We start from the raw sequence: 17495 nt of genomic DNA, 5'->3' as shown, positions 1-17495 counted from the left end.
ATGAAACAGACAGGGAGGCTTAAAATCCCTTCTCACCCCTAAGTGGGTGGTCCCGTCACAGCAGGGCAACCGTGCCGTCGCTGGGCATTTCATTGGGGTTGGGGGGGGGGGTGGGGGGGGGCTCTCATTGAACCTCCTCTTTTCTGCATAGAACATTAAGCCCCCCCACATCTAGAGAACCATATTCACGCTACACTACCTTCATTTAAGGAGAGGGTGCAAGCGCTGACCGATCAAATGATAGCAGGAATTTGAATTTTAAGCAGATTCAACACATTCAAGTTCCATTAAAGGAATGGTTCCATTCTTCAAAAAAAAAAACACCCTGCATACCCAGAATTTGGGCACAAATTATCATGCATGTGGTCACTAAAATAACTAAAGGTACTTAATTAAAAAGACACCATTTTGAACTTTGAACTTTTGAGAATTCCCAGAATTCATTATGTGTATGGACTTGCTTTCAGCTAATCTAACCTGTCAATATTCCTGATCGTTTTGTGTAGTTGCATATGGTAAACTACATTAATGAATGATAACCCATATCCTGAGGATTGCATACGACTGGGTACACACCAACAACTTTTCTCTGAAGTTTGTAAAGTTTTCACCAATCTCTCGAACGTAAAAGTCTGGGAGGACAATATGAATAGGCAGAAATTTTGTTAAGCAATTATTTTGTAAAAGCACTTGCCCATCCTCAAAAGGGAAGATAACAATTTTAGGATTTGACAAAGTTAGCTTTGGGTTATTTTTATCCACTTTCATTTGCTGAAAAAAGAGTACTGTGGATTTTTTGGAGTGATTTCTAAATACTTAATAAATACACAAAATTAAATCCTCAAATATGAGATGAGGGTTATGAAAGTAATAGGAAGATAGAAATATCTCCATAGATATAATCTGGACACTTGTGACTTACTGAGAAACACTAAAGTGGACCCTACAAAATACAGGGAAAGTCAAAACATGTGACTCTCTCCGGTGCCATGGAAACCACTCTCCAACAGTTCAACTCCAGTCAGTTTATTTCTGTATACGGCTTGCTAGCACCTGGAGCTGGATTCCTTTCTAAACAAACACCTGATGTAATAATCTTCCACTTTTATAGAGATCTGGGAAGTGGTACAAGAATGCTACAGTTACAGAGTATAAATCTTACGTGAGGTTGAGAATGTTTTCACATGACAAGGGTGCTTCAACTCAGCATTGCCACAAAGACAAGTTTGATGTAAAAAAAAAAAAAAAATGAGTAAGAAATTACATTTTGCCACTCTAAAAAAATATATATTATTTTGGGTTATATTTTTACGAATCCGTATCCATGATACATGCTTCAGCACATGGATATACCAATGTAACCTAAAAGGTCAAAATGAACTACCGGAGTCAAACTGACCAGATTTTTTGGCAGCAGTTAAGGTGTGGTCTTTCCCATTCATTCATTCATTCATTCATTCATTCATTCTTTACTTTCCTGGAACTGGTGGGCAGATTAGGCCCCGGCGGAGCACAAGGCCGCTCAATACCGCTCGCCATTGAGGAGCGCGGCTCCGTCCTCACCGCGTCTTTACCGTGTCTCTACCGCGTCTTCCCCCGAGAGGGGGAGAAACAGCTGCCCGCAGTAAAACAGCTCACAAAGTCTGCTCACACTCCCCCTGATAGCTCACCGCTTTGTGACACTGTCAGAAATGCCCTATTCTTTGTTTTCAAAAGCATTATCAACAGTAGACACTCGCACACTGAAACTCCTGACTGCCTCGGGACTGATTCGGGAAAGGAGAATAGGTTTCCATCTCCGGGAGAAAAAAAAATTAAAATACGACATTTTCAAAATGCCACTTATTTTCTAAATTCGAGGCGCTGCTGCGTGCGCACGTGTGCGTTTGCGGGTGTGTGTGTGTGTGTTTGTGCTATGCTATTCATACAAGGCCAAATATTTGCGTGCGGTCTTTTTCTTCAAAGTGATTTATTTGAATCGTTAAAACCATTTTTTTTTTTCTGGCAGAAGAAATTACTTGGGCATCATTAAAGCCGGAATCTACCACACTCACTGGTGTCAGCGTGGCAGTTTAGGAAACTTTAACTTCCCCTTGAAATACCACACTGGCTATCTGTCAGAATCCATAACAAAACAGGCTCCCACACCTACCAGCCAAGCACATTAGAGCTGTTTAAGTAGGCCCCACAAGTCATGCATTTCAATTATTTGTTCAAAGCAGCCAGCAATTAAAAGCTGCAAACATGCCATTTGAATGCAAACTCAGACAATTAAAAGTGGTTCGTGAGTGCATTAGAGGAATAAGTTCTGAATTAGCACTTTCAATACACAAGGCCCTGTCTTTATCTTTTTCCCTTTCACTCTTTCAGGACACAGAGGGAGAAAGAGAGAGGGAGGCCTTTTTGAAGTCTTAAGGGGTTTCTTTTTCCTTTTTTTCACCCCCCACTACCACCACCCCCCCCCCCTCCTCCAAGGAAAGAAGATTGAATCAGCCTAATCTTCTGCTTGTACATTTGAATGTCTTTTGCTTGGTGAGAGAGCCCATCCTGGCTGGCTGATAATAGCCCAGGTGCAGGGACAGTGTCCATGTCTAACTTGTTCTCCGCGGGGTCCGTAAATCACTCGGGGCGGCCCCCGCCTTTGAAGATCCACGCCTGTTTTCAGCGCTGATTTGTGGTCACTCGAGCGGGCGTTTACGGCCCCGCACCCCCCACCCCGCACCGCCCCGCCCCACCCCACCCCACACGCACCCCCACGTAGGTGTGAGAGGCAACACTGGGACTTTGGGGTTCGTGTCTGAGGGCCCTCCGTCAGATCGCAGACACCTGCATGGCCACGGGTGGGACCGCTTGACTGGTGCGTGAGAGGGAGAGCCGCAAATGCCGCGCGCGTCCATACTGGTTGCAGTTCCTATGCAACACTTAATGGCCGCCAGTGCCTCTAATAGGCAAATGCCATTAATGCAATAAAAGCCCAGTCTGACAGTCATTTAGTCACTTATTAGAGTATTGCTCCCTTTTCCCATGCTATTGCCAACAAAACATAACATAAAAAACATCCACAGAAGGAATTTAAAGTTTTCATGTACTTTCAAAACTAAGTACATACTTGGTAAACTTCATGTACTCTTTTGTGATGTATAGTGCAGTGGAAAAAGCATGCATGCATTAGTACACATCCTTATGGAACGGCATGCACACGACAGAGCCTGTACACAGCCGTACCCCTCGCCGCTGCTCACTGGCAACGCCACTCCCCTTGAGCGGGCTCATTAAGTCGTCACGGAGACGGAAGAGCGGTCACAACCCTCCGTCCACCCCGCCCGAACTCCGACGCGGTGATTTACCCGTCACCTGCGGAGGTGTGACTGGCGAATCTGACCTGGGCGGCTAGTCTTCGAGCGTTGGGACACACAGTTCCCTCCGTAGGGTAAACATTTCACAAACATCACAGAGGCGTATCCCTGCATACCTCACAAGGTGTAAATCCATCAGAAGTGGGGCGGGCACACGGAGCACTGACGCCACGGGCTCGTCCAATCAGGACGGAACTTCGAACGATGTCACGTCAAGCAGGGAAGAGCTGAAAAAAAACAAGGCCTTGTAGTTTCCTGACAGCAGACAGACTGGCACATCACCTTTACACAAGAGACTTCGCTCAGCACACGCACGGAAAAAAAGGGCGGAGCATTTCCTCCGCAGCAGCAGGGCCACAAGGCAGTGCCAATCACGCGGGCATTGCATGCGCGAGACAGGTGCATTTCAGAAAACACTTCAAACATTTCATCTGATTTGCACAAAAGAGTAAAATAAAAGAGCCAAGACTCAGTTCAGTTTTTTTCCACACAAATCCAGGTTACAAAAGTTTACAATACCAGAAATCTAACAAGGCGCTTTTTTCAAATAAAGATGACAGGCAGCAGTAACAGAGCAAAACAACAGCGCACAGCTAAAAGGTGTACGTGGCTGGTGGAAACTGTTGACTCTGAAGAACCGAAATGTGCTTTTATTGGTCTGGCCTAAATCGTTGAAAGGCTTACAGACCCCTCAAAGAGCGTGTTGCCCATTGTATTTTCTGTGGCATTTTACCAAGGAGCAATCTGCTAGCGCGCAAGGATCAGCTGCCAGCGAATGAATTAATCATCCCGCAGAGCTAGAGGTGATTCTGTTTGGTTTTTCCGCGACCTATATAACAAGACAACAGCCAGAGCCGCCGTCGCGCTGCCCCCGCGACTCACCCGTTAGCCGCGGCGCCATCTAAGGAGGCTGAAGAAGGGGAGTTAGCGGGGCTAGCGCGCGTCGTTAAGGTTGGCGGCGCGGCGCACCGTGACGCGCGGGCCTGCCGCTCCCCTGTTTGTTATTTACAGGGTTATTTACTCTTGTCGCAGGCCCGGGCTGGAGGCGCAGCGGTGGCTTCCTCCCTCGGCTGTATGACAATTAGCCGGCCCGGGGTGGCAATCGGGCCCGCCGCAGTTTGGGAACGGGAGCGGTTTTATTGCCAATGAATTAGTGCCGTTTTCTTTTCACACGGCCGCTCCTCCTCTTTAACGGCCACCAGCGGGTTTCACCCCACCCCACCCCACCCTCACCCTCCCCCACACACACACACACACCCACACACGCACGCACGCACACCCTGTGAGCGGGCGCTGCCTACCTGTGTGAGGGTTGGCACCGGTGGGGGAGGGGCCTCTGTCTCCCAGGGTGTGAACTTCACACCGGAGGGGAAACGGGCTGCGCCTGACATCACAGCGCGATGTGTGGGACGTGTCAGCCCCACAGGCCACGTCTAAATTACATTCCTCACAAAAAGCTCTGTTGTTCGCGATAACGATCTAAACAGTCGGCCCGGGGATGACCTTCAACACCATGTATGACTTGCCGATCTGGAATTTTATCACTGGCTCTTTAACCCCCTGAAAATGGGGGGGGGGGAATCTTCTTTTCTTTATCTTAGCTGAATCTGATGTCTCGTCGCCATTCTAGCTGTTGTTTATTCAATTAGTGCGCTCTTACGAGACTACATGGAATGGACTGTACGCCCCGAAGTGAAACACTATTCCCTGTACGGCTTATTGACTACCATAAGCTAATTCTTTCATCCCATTTCATCACCCTGCTATGCATTAATTAATTCATTCATTAATTAATGAGAAGCAGCCTATATTCTTTTATGGTTAGGATGATAAGGGTGTCCGCCCCGTGCCTGGCGCTGGCGCGGGCATCACTCGGGCTGATTGCTGGTCCGGCCCACATTAGCGCGCTCTCTAATTAGCCGCCGCTTTCTGCCGGGGCGCGCACGCCTCCGTGTCGCCGCTCCTTCCAAACACAGTAATTAGCTAGCGCGCGACGGCGCGGGCGACATGATTAATTACAGCTGGAGGTGCGGTGCAGCCAGCGTCGGAGCCGAGCCGGGCCGGGGCGCCGCGGGATAACGAGGCGGGATCCGACGCCGGCCCGCCCTCCCGCGAGCGAGCGAGGCGAGGGCGGCGAGGGCGACTGTCGGTCTGCGCTGCGGCCCTCTTCTCCGCCGACGTCGGAAGACGCGCGGAATCTAGGTTGAGCCGCCTTCTGAACGCGTGTTTTTTCTTCTTCTTCTTTTTTTTCCATATTTTGAGCAAACACTCCAGGGCATTAGACAAACAGCGCACTCTCAGGAATTGGCAGCTGTGTTCCGCGCGGTTTTTGAACCGGGGAGCAATCGCCTTCCCGAGATTTGAATTAATTACGTGCTTCACGTGAGAAACGGGATAACAGTGGAACCCCCAGAAGTCTCTATCTCTCTCTCTCTCTCTCTCTCCTTCCTTCTTTCTCTCTCGCTCTTTCTTCAGAAACCCGCCCCACGGACCTGCAGATGGTTTCAGCATGATGTGCTCTCCACAGAGACCGACTCACACTAGGGACGCTGGCACTGGCACAGGCCTGGCGAGCGAGCCTCCATTCTGAACACTTCAAAACAGCCACGGGGGAGGTATATGACTTAACATAAATTAGGCCACCAGGGACTCCGGAAAAGATTGCGCGCACAATGCCAGAATTACAGATAAACAGATTATGCTTTTACGAGGTTCGCATCAGAAAATGAAGAGAAAACCCATTCAGTGACATCTCCGTTTGGGCTGCCCCAGCGATGAAACGTATTAAGAAACTGACGGATGTAACCGGGGCCTTCCACTTTCATAATTTTGTGTTTGTAGCTTTAAAATAATGTCTGTTGTGCTGGATGATGTGAGAACACAAATGCAGTAAACATGGATTCCTCTAATAAAAAAGGGCTCTTGATCACACAGTAATATGCTGTTTCCCACTGTATTTCAAAAACAGTCCAATGAGACTGTATTCTGTCCAACATTTGACCAGATTGCTGGTATTCTTCGCTAAACAGGCTGCTAAGGTTGAGGGGGGAAATGAACCAGACCGTTTGGAAGAACAGGACCGCAGGACTGTGAAATGATCTGATTTGCTATGAAAATGAAAGGGGTTAAGTTCTGGAAACAGGATTAATGCCCGGGCGGAAAGCATGCGCTGTTTCAGTGCTCAGGTGCAGCGCAGAGCATTGCTGTGCCAGGCTGAAGCTTCCAGACCTGCACCAAACAACGGCCGCCTCGCCGTGTGGACGTGGGCACTGCGCTCCAACCGCAAGAGCAACAACAGCATAACCCAGAACGAATGTGATTCGCTGTTTAGGTAATTATGTGATGTTTTTATTGGTCTAACCATTTCGGTTAGTCCAGGCCGGGATATTGGAGCAGGAGGGGGGGGGGGGGGGTGAATAATGCCTCAAGAGTGTGATCTGTGATTAACTGTTACAGAGTATACTGTAGAGTAACCAGCCACTGCTAATTAAACTGGTATTGAGTTCAACAACAAAGAGACAAAGGAACAAAGTGGAATTTAAATACGAAGAGATTACCACAACAACAAAAGGCAAATGACTGAAGCTCTCTGTCAGTGGGGATTTTTTCCCTTTCTTTTTTTTTTTACACTGATCACAACGACATGAGATTAGATCAAAGCAGCCACTTGCCGTCGATGGAACAATGGAGGCTGGTTCTTTGACAATGCTGAAAATAATATCCATCTGCATTGCACAAAATGCTTACATATGCTTACAAAAGCAAACAGTTTATATCCACCCCCCTCCCTCCTCAACACACAGACACACACAGAACCACACACATATAAGCACAAACACACACACACGCACATACACAAACATGCATACATACACACACAAATACAACCACATCTATACACACACACACACACACGCAGACACACAAACATGCATGCACACACACACAGAAATACAACCCACATACACACACACAAACTGTGAAACTACACTGGTCGCAGTTCTGCAAAGAGCCATTCTTTGACCTTGACGCTCACCCCCCGAATGCACCCTACAGCCCTTTACTCTTTTATAGAGATGACATCACCCCTTTTTCTGCACCTCCAGAAGGTTCGAACGACCGGCGCACAGGAGATAAAGACCTGGTTAGTTTCCTCTTCCCGGTCGTCCGCGGCCATCTTCCCGCGCCGTGAGCGGAGGGGCACGCTCCCCCCTGACCCACGCCCCGGCAGCGGAACGGACGACCGGACCGGACCGGACCGGACCGGACCGAGACCGACCGGACCGGACCGAGGATCCCCGGCCTGGAGGAGGACCGCGGCTGCGTGACCGCCCAGTCAAACCCCCCCTCCCCCCCCCTCACTCGCCCAGCTGGGCGGACCGCGCCAGCTGTAGCCCCCACGGGGCCTAGCTCGCCCGCACTCCAGAGGCTAATCAGCGGCGCCTCATCTCCCTCCCAGCAAAACGTGGTGCCTCTCGCACCTCTGGTTCCCAATCCACCTTTGAAGTGCTGCGCAAGTGTTAGTTTATGGCCGTGTAGAGATAGATAAGATTCCGAGACAGGTGATAAATTAGCTTGTCGCACCATGGTTGCAGGGGAAATAGCAGGGTACTAAAAATCCACACAGCCTGTTATTATCCTAACACATTTTACGCATAGCAAATAGAAGCTAAAATCTTTTAACGCCCAAACACCTCGGTGTCAAGTAAGCTAAATACCCTCATTAAAGAGAGGTGTTTATATTTACAATAAAATTAAGCCGTAGTCTATTGCAGCTTCCACTGAGCTGGGCTAAGTGTGAAAACACTCACAGACACACAGCTGATAACTGGATATGTGAAACTCACAAGAAACACAAACGCCTCCTAATGCTACTAATTCCAATTAATACCAATGCTTAGTAATCCAACACAGTAAACATGTCTGCCCTGTAATGTTTTAGATAATAAACATTTAACATTTAAGAATTAAGACTTTAAAATCACCTTACATTGTTAAGTGATCTTGTAAAACATTAAGTTTCAGCTGCAAATGCCACCATGGGACAGTGTGGCCAAGGAGGATGATTGAGCTGTTACGGTAAGAGCGCCTGGCATGTCGACTGCGTATGGCAGACAAGCAGGCTAGAGAGGCCCGTTGCAAACCCGTGTGTCATACCGAACACTTACCATTCAAGAGTGATGGGAATGGCAGCTCTACCAGTAAAGATGAGTCATACCTGTGCCACCCATTTCACTTCACCAATCAGGCTGGCTTAATTACTTTACAAGCTCACAGCCAGGAATCCATCAAATACACCACACATTTCAATATGCGCCAAAAAAAACACCCATCTGCTCCCCCCCAAGCCTCCACCCCCCCCCCCCACCCACCCAACTCATCATCAAAACTCATCAGAACAATGCAAATACCCCGGCGTGCCTAAAAATGGAAATGTGAACGTGAGGTGAGGCCAAAAATAAAGAAAGAAAAAGAAAAAAAAAACAGGCAAAAATGCAGAAGGCGGTAGGGGATTGGCGGAGGGCTGTTTCTGCAGACGGGAGCGGCGGCTGACAGGGCTGGAGCCCGCGGTGTGATGGATGCGAGGCGTTCCCGCGCGCGGCCCCGGCTCTTTCTGCGGGGCGAAAGGAGCAGGCTTTGAACTTTTCCCTTTTTTCTCCACCCTGTGCGTAAGGGCGTGTGCGCCGCGAACGCGACCAAGGGCCGGCCGCAGCTCCAGGGCACTTCACCCGCGCACCGCGAGCGAGCCGGCGCTGCCGAGAGAGAGGAGGAGCAAAAAAATGCAATAAACAGCTCATTAATAACCTGCGCGGACTCTGCGCCGAACAGCCTTCACACTGAAACACCGTGAGCCATAACCACGATGATTAACGGGCCCTTCCACTTTTAGGGAGAGGTTCATCTTTAACAGGTATTACCCCGACAACCCAAACAAAATATTTTGTCAGTCTGACTGTGCAGTTAAAAAAAATTTTGATGTAAAAATTTAAGTACGCAAACATTGGATTTAGATTTGTAGCATGCTTCTGGAAACATGAAAAATGTGAAAAAATATTGCAAATGTGGAAATTTGTTTTCGAGTCACCCGGAGCTGTTTTGACAAAACAGTTTTGAGCAAGTATTTCACGGTTTGTTAGGCACAGTTGTGCTGGTGTTATGTCACCCTGGTCCAGGGGAACACTTACTGTGTACTGATTTTCTTTATGACTTTATTCATTAGACTTGAGGAAGAAGTTAACTGAATATTAATCGGGGTTGACTCAGAGGTTTGCAACTTTTGTCTTTGTAAAGAGAAACATGTTAGTACTGGGGGGGGGGATAAACATTGAATTAGAGGTGTTAATTCAACAAATCTTTGTGAATATATCTGGCCCTCAAACTTGAGGCAGCTGTCTCAATTAAGCTTAATTGGCTGTATGATTGATTGCTCTAGACCCTTGAACAATTAATTGAACGGGAAGTTAATCTTAATCAATTAGACTGAATATTAATTGGCACCGCTAATTTGGTTAAGGGCCTCACAAAATGATTAGATATGTTAGTTGTATCTTTCATGAAGAGGCACACTACACCGTGAGCTTCCATGCCAAAGGACAAACGGCACGCATGCACATGTGATGCCGAAGCGAGCCCATCATTCAATCAAAGCTGAGTAATTAAGAGCTGGGAGGGAATGGAAAGCAGCACATACACTCTATTCTCCAAGGACCTGGGGGTGGGGAGCACACAGCCATATTTTACTCATCATACAGCATGAGCTACGGGGAGCACACGGCTTGGAGAGCCAAATTATTAACAGAGCCTGCTACTCAGAGCTTGCAGTTACACCCACGCATGGGCACACAGACACACACATGCACATACACGCACACACACACACATGCACACGCATACGCACACCCACACATGCACACACACACACACACACATGTAGCAGCAGAGACAAGCACAACTGCGTAGACACACACACACACACACACACATACCAGCAGCAGCACCAGCAGAGACAGGCACAACTGCAAAGAAACACACACACACACACACCACACCTTTTACACTTCCTGAAGTAAGAGCCAAAGGCTTTTCCTATCATGAAGTGGCTACTTAAAGACCAGTGGCCCCCATTATCACTTCTTTGAGCCAATACACATTCCTATCTGCAAGTCCTTCTGTGCTACTGTCACAGTATAAAAAAACCTGTTTTTTCCCTTCTTTTTCTGTCACACATTACATGGCACAACCAATGCTGAACCAAAACCATGCATAACCACCCCCCTCCCCCATTTAAGTTCACTATAACCATGTGCACTCTGTCATAAATGTTTATCATTTAAACATTTTTAACATAATTTAAGGCTCTTTTGTCTTTACAGAATAACTTTTGTATTTAATAAATAAATAAACGTGTTCCAAAAGGTTTGGGACCCGGTGCATTGTGGTTTGACCCAGTTTGTGTAGCAGAGGGATTACGAGACTTGACTCGCTAAAAACGCTTCTTAAGATTCCGTCCGACATTTTGGGTCAGCGACTGCTCCCACTGAGTCCACGGGGCTGGATTTAGACGCCGTCCCACAGTGCGGCCGCGGCTCTGTGCGTCTGCGATTCACAGCCTCCCCCCGTCCCTCCTCCATCTTCCCCCGTAAAAAATGGGAGGGAGGGAAAGGGGGGGTAAAGTTTTCGGCTGAATGACAGCCAGGCGAGCCCCCCGCTGTGCAGTCTTCCCCGCTCGCCCGCCCCGACAGCTCGCCATTGTCCCGAGGCCAGCTCGCCGCCGCCGACGGGGGAACGGACTTTGGCCGCGGACTGAAGATGGAGCGTGCGCGCGTGCGTACGCGCCGACCTACCTGTGCGGACGCGCCCGGACGCACCGCCGTCACACGTGACCCAGAACCTGTACCCTCCCGTGTAAAAAAAAAAAATTGTTTTACGTATCACTCATTATTAGTTCCTCTGCACACACGGGCGGTGGAGGCCAGGTCGGAAACTGACATTTTCATGTTGACAGTATCGGTAACTTGGCAACGCACTGAAAGGCCCTATATGCATTGATTGCGCACAATTGTCTTGACATTGTGGAAGTGTTAAGCGAGTAATCCCCTATGGCTGACCAGACAGTCCCTGCTGTTATTCCGGAGCTCTCTCCAAACTAAACTGTTTACTTTTGAGGGCTTCTCCTCTTTTTGTGCTGAAGCAAACACACTCCACTGACAATTATGACACACATGCACATATATGTATACAAACGTACATGTGTGCATCTGTCACACTCTCTCTCTCCCTCTAGTCATGCAAAAAAAAAAAAAATTTCTATTTATTTTATCTGATTTTATCTGATTTTATGCATATATGGGGCAAGGTGTGAAAGGAGGATAAATTCACATCACATGTATACATACTTTAAAAAGAAACAAAGAAAACTGCTTTTAAATATACACCACTCATCATGCACCAGCACAAACCAGCCTGGCCTTATTTATCAGACATAAGATTTCTTTCATTAGATATTCCATGTCCTGTAGAGAGTGACGGCATCTCTCTGCTCATTAAAAGCTTATTATAGGGTGTTAGCTGTGCTGCTGTAGTGGATTATATGGAGATTGTGATTTAATCAGTTTAAACTTTTTCTTAATGCAGATATGCCACGCTTCTGAACAGAAACTGGATCTAAACCTCAGGAGTCCAATAGAAGATACTTTATGAGCTGATATTTAGCCGAGCTGAAAAAGGTTATTTGTGCATGCACAAAATGTGCTCAGCTTAGATGAAAAATAAAGCTACTATAACACAAGAGTTGAATCACAATACAAAAAGGAAGTTTCAAAAAGGAAATGAATGATATCACAAACTAATAAGCAACTTTTGTTTATCGGAGCAAAGAAGAGAGGCAATGCAATCATTAATTCAGAAAGTTCTTCAAATGCTGTTTAAAGTGGGAAAGAAACTGTTTAAAACATCTTGCTTAAATGAAAACACTCACAATACCAGCATCGTGGAAAAGCATTTCCTCTTTATGTCAGTCACTGCCCAATGAAAATCTGTTTTCCACTTTCACCCTCGGGCTACTGATATTCCATTCAAAACAACGTATAGAATCGATTGCATAATAGGTTTTACACACACGCCTGACAATATTGGGCCTGAGAAAGCACTGTAATACTGAGGCAGTATTTAAAGCAGTAATAACTACCTCCTTGTGGTAAAGTCACACAGATCTTTGAAAACTCTCTTTTCCTTTGCTGAGGCTCGGTGGCCGCTGAGGCGCGAGCGGGAGGACGCGGCTGGGGAAGGAGGGGACCCGCGCGGCGCGTCCGGGGCCTCTAATGGTGTTGACATTGGGAGAGTGGCGGGGAGAGGGGCCGGGGCGCTCCGGCCGTCTGGCGGGCCTGTTATCTGCTTAGGCTAATATTGCGCTTGCCACCCACAGGCATAATTTGTTTCATAGTCACAGCCAGGCAGCATGAATCAAATGCTGACACTCTAATTTCATGCACACATGGGTGTTTTGGCCAGAGCCGGACTCCCATGGCTCCGCTGCTTCCGCTACCAGCTACCTGACTCTGTCCAGCGCTGCCGCGTCTTAGCCACGCGCATTAGGGCCTGTGACTGCTTAAGATAAGCACATTATCTTAGCGTCAGGCTGTAATCGTACACCATCGGTGAACTGTCTCTATTAATGTCCGCTCCTGTCCTCGTGACTGCCGATTAGAGACTAATATGTGCAAATCTTAACGGAGTAGTGAAACTAGCTGTGGGTTTAGAACAAGGTAGCTAATGTGTGTGAAAGCCATTGTAACTTCAATTTAATAAAAATAAAAAAAATGTCCATGGTGTTTTTGTGATCTAGTTGTTTTTCTCCACAAATCACAAATATAGTTTGAGTTAATTTTGGTCATTTGGTTCCTTGCCAAACTTATTGATTTAGGCCTTTTTAAAGGGAACAATGCCATTTTAAAGGGAACAAATGCCATTTTAAAGGGAACAAAAAATGCCATTTTAAAGGGAACAAAAAAAATTGTTTAAAAACAAAACAAAAAGTAACCGAGGGCATATTGAACAGGCCTTATTTGTGCAGGGAAAACCCGGCGCACTCAGAAGCAGAAGCGCGGAGTTGTTGCTTTGCCCTTCACTCTTAATCTGTCTGAAAGGTGAACGCTGTACTGCAGGCCGGTGGAAGATATCCGCCTGGATGTGCCTCCTCATTAAAGAAACAGGAAAGTCACGACAGGCCGTGAGTAACTGTGGATTTTTCAAATGAATTACTGCCAACAATTTTTGAGGGAAGCGTCTGCCTTCCAATGTAAATGCATTACCTATGAAAAATATTAAAAATGTTTTCAACAATAAACATAACAGGTAATCGGGTGATGTATGAATGTGACATTTTGGCTGGTGCCTCGGCGGGACAGAGTGGAAATATAAATACGTGAGTTATCGCGCATCCCACCTCCACGCGGTCCGCTGATGAACGTAAATCAGTGGCCGGTTCATTTCTTTCACACGCGCGGCGGCAGACGGGCTGCGGCGGCGGACAGGCTGCGGCCGCAGCCCTTCAGACGAGGGAAGTGACTCGGTCTGAAAGCGGCAGTGCCTGTCTGGCCGCTCACCGCCGCTACGCTTTCTGCATGAAAATCAGGCTCACTTTCAGTCGAAGCGCCATGCTGCTCGCCCTGTCATGAAACGTGCCAAGTTAACCATCCTGATTTGGTATTACAATGCATTTGTTCGCATTAGTCAGAATTATTTTTATTCCTGAGCTGTCTGTCCTTAACTGCAATGCTCTTGGCCCTAAAGCAAAATACGTATTGTGATTAACCACAGTGATCTTCGCCCTTATCCTCGACTGACAAATTTATGCAAATGTCAAACAAATGCTTTGCTGTTTTTTTTTTATTTTTTTTTTAAATCCACATCATCATTTCAAGTGATTTGCTGTCACCGGTGAAGAATCAGGCATCTGAAGTGTGCACACACAAGCTTGCTGAAATTCAGCAGACGGTTAAGAAAAAAGACACCGTGGTCAAAATGAATGTGGGCATCCGAGTCAATCAGTCAGCCGTACTGAGTACAGTCCATCAATGCATAAGGAAATATTTGTTTTCTGTTGATGACGGCAATTTCGGAGGAAAACATAGCCACCAGCAAGGCGCTGACTTCAAAAACGAAAGTCCATCACAGCCTTGTCACATTCGCAGAGTTGAGCCCGATGCAGATCTTGCTTACCCTCGTCTTATTACGCCACCTCCGCGGATGCGAAGTTGACAGCGAGCCGCAGCGTGCGAGAGAAAAACAAGAGTGGCGCGTGCGTGGTGCTGGCCCCTTTCCGTCGATAGTGCGCCACTACAGACAAGCTAAAGGCTCAGCGGTTATTCTGTTAATGCTCAGGCTTCCTTATCTCTCTTTTTCCACAACATGTAGCCCACATATCTCCCAGTTCTCACAGCCACTGGTGAAGAACAGAGACTGGGAAAATGCCTTGCTATGATACCTGAGCTACGGGGCTTCTTGGCCTTTATGTTTTCCTGGTATGGCTTCGACATGCATCTTAAACTCTATGTCCAGAACTGATTCTTTCAATAAATCACAAAATGTGATGATTTAAAATAATACCACCACAATGCATGCGGCTAAACAAAGGAATGATGTGACCGCTGTCTGTGGAATTTGCACTTCAGTAAAGCAATTTGAGAGCCCCCAGCGCAGACTGTTTACTTCCTATTTTTTCAAATCCAAACAAACTTTTCATTCAGCCCACAGTGCTCTCCGGCGTCCGCAATTTACGGCCACATAAATTTCCTGTGCAAATGACTGTCCGTCACTTCCATCCACGGGCTGGTTCAGGGGGTTGCCCTGAGAGGCGTGTACATAATTCAGATTAATGGCCTCACAGTCACGCAAACAGGAAAAATAAATAAATAAGGTCTTTTCTCCGCTTTACTGTAAGCCAAAACCTCGACCAAAGTTTTCGGGAATGATTTCCACCCCTGTGACATTAGCTCTCCTACCGACACAGTATAAATAACAGGTTCCTATCCCCTCTGTCCCTCCCCACTTAAGGTTAAGCTGAGTTTCTAATTCGGGCCTCTGCCCTCCTGCATTAAGCAAAACATAAATTATGCATACTAATTACCTTGGATGGGCTACCACTCTAATGAATTCTTTTAATTAAACTGCAACATTGTGGTTTTGCGCAGGGCAGTCTATATTTCATCGCCTGCCTCGGTTAACCTTCATCTCTGTCTGAACGGATCACGTCGCCGAAGCAACAAGGACACCGGTTTAATATGTTTGATTACACAACACAGCTCACATCACTGATACCCTATTACACGCTGCCAGGGAAAGATTGCTTTAAAGGAACAACAACAGGGCACGAAGGGATGGAGCTCCACGCTCCCAAAACGTCTTCCTAAAAATCTCGCGGCCCAAGGCCAAGGTCTGTGAGAGTAAAAGAAACACATCTGTTGACAGATGTTACTGCCAGTATGTAGCCTACTGGCACAAACGAGGGTAAATCCTGAACAGAGAACCAGCCAATGTACTTAGTTTGCTTCAGTGGACCTGTGGCTCAGTATTTCATGACTGAGAAATGTTTAGCTCAGACAGGCACACTGCATTCCACGCCATCACCCGTTGATGTGTGTACTGTCCAGTTCACAGGAAGGAAAACCCAGCACCATGAACACAGCTGGCTGCTGACGACTGCATGATAACGCGCGGTGAACAGTAGCTAACGCGCGGTGAACAGTAGCTAACGCGCGGTGAACGGTAGATAACGCGCGGTGAACGGTAGATAACGCGCGGTGAACGGTAGATAACGCACGGTGAACGGTAGATAACGCGCGGTGAACGGTAGATAACGCGCGGTGAACGGTAGATAACGCGCGGTGAACGGTAAATAACGCGCGGTGAACAGTAGATAACGCGCGGTGAACAGTAGATAACGCGCGGTGAACAGTAGATAACGCGCGGTGAACAGTAGATAACGCGCGGTGAACAGTAGATAACGCGCGGTGAACAGTAGATAACGCGCGGTGAACAGTAGATAACGCGCGGTGAACGGTAGATAACGTGCGGTGAACAGTAGATAACGCGCGGTGAACGGTAGATACGCCGTGAACAGTAGATAACGCGCGCGTGAATGGTAGATACGTCGGTGAACAGTAGATAACGCGCGTGAACGGTAGAACGTGCGGTGAACAGTAGATACAGCGTGAACGGTAGAAACGCGCGGTGAGGTAGATAACATGCGGTGAACAGTAGATAACGCGCGGTGAACGGTAGATAACGTGCGGTGAACAGTAGATAACGCGCGGTGAACGGTAGATAACGTGCGGTGAACAGTAGATAACGCGCGGTGAACAGTAGCTAACTCAGTCTAGCCGCGAGGCGTGGGACTCGCGCTCGACGACGCGCTGTAGCGCGCTCTTAGCGTCCGCCCGCATTTCAGTTCGCCGTTCTCTTCCTAAGCCGGGCAACACGCATTTTGAAAGTTAGCGGCCGAGTACAAGGCCTAGCGCATTCAGAAGCGCAGGTTCGGTGGAGTGTTGCAGGCTCGTCTCCTTGAGAAGGCCCAGCATCTCCTCTGAACCTTCTCTGCATCACCTCAGGTTCAATAATCACAGCCGACAGGGGTGCAGAATTAGGACGTCACAGGAACAGGATCCATCATGCAGTTATAATATTGCCAACAGGATTTAAGTAAAGCACCTTTGTTGAGACTTAATAGTCAGTCCTGTCCAGCAGTGATTTTATGGTCATCATGTACTGCATTTGTACTCAAATGTTATTTACTTCAGAAACTGAAAACATTACAACTCTGAAGAAGAACACACTATTTTCACATTTTATTGCAAGACCATTTATTTGAGGCGTAGCGGATTAAATCCAGGCAGGCACGGTTTTACACACACACACACACACACACACTGACAGTCGCACATAGTATGTAAAGCAATCATGGGAACCTGGAGAGAGACACACGGAGAAGCAATGACAGGGGGACGAACGGTGAAGCCGGTGCAATGCTTTCACAGCTTAGCAGGGAAGTTAAAGCCTCAGAGCTGTGGAGGAGCCCTTTGTCCCAGCAGCCATACAACATAAAGCCATGGAGCAGGAGGCTCTGACACTTATTTGGTGGGA

General features: G+C 47.5%; 1 protein-coding gene across 6 annotated transcripts in view; it reads right to left on the bottom strand.

Moving 5' to 3' along the window:
• foxb1a (forkhead box B1a) overlaps positions 1–17495 on the bottom strand; it is a 181008-nt gene that overhangs the window by 89226 nt on the left and 74287 nt on the right. For 5 of the 6 annotated variants that reach the window (XR_010326062.1, XR_010326065.1, XR_010326064.1 and 2 more), the window contains exon 4: positions 3473–3583. The exons of the other annotated variant lie outside the window; for it this stretch is intronic. The gene's annotated coding sequence lies outside the window, so the exon portion shown is untranslated. The remainder of the gene's footprint in view (positions 1–3472; positions 3584–17495) is intronic. 6 annotated transcript variants of the gene reach the window in all.

The sequence above is a fragment of the Anguilla rostrata genome, chromosome 16, assembly GCF_018555375.3.
Source record: "Anguilla rostrata isolate EN2019 chromosome 16, ASM1855537v3, whole genome shotgun sequence".
Lineage (NCBI taxonomy): Eukaryota > Metazoa > Chordata > Actinopteri > Anguilliformes > Anguillidae > Anguilla > Anguilla rostrata.
This window is presented reverse-complemented; position numbering and strand designations above follow the sequence as displayed.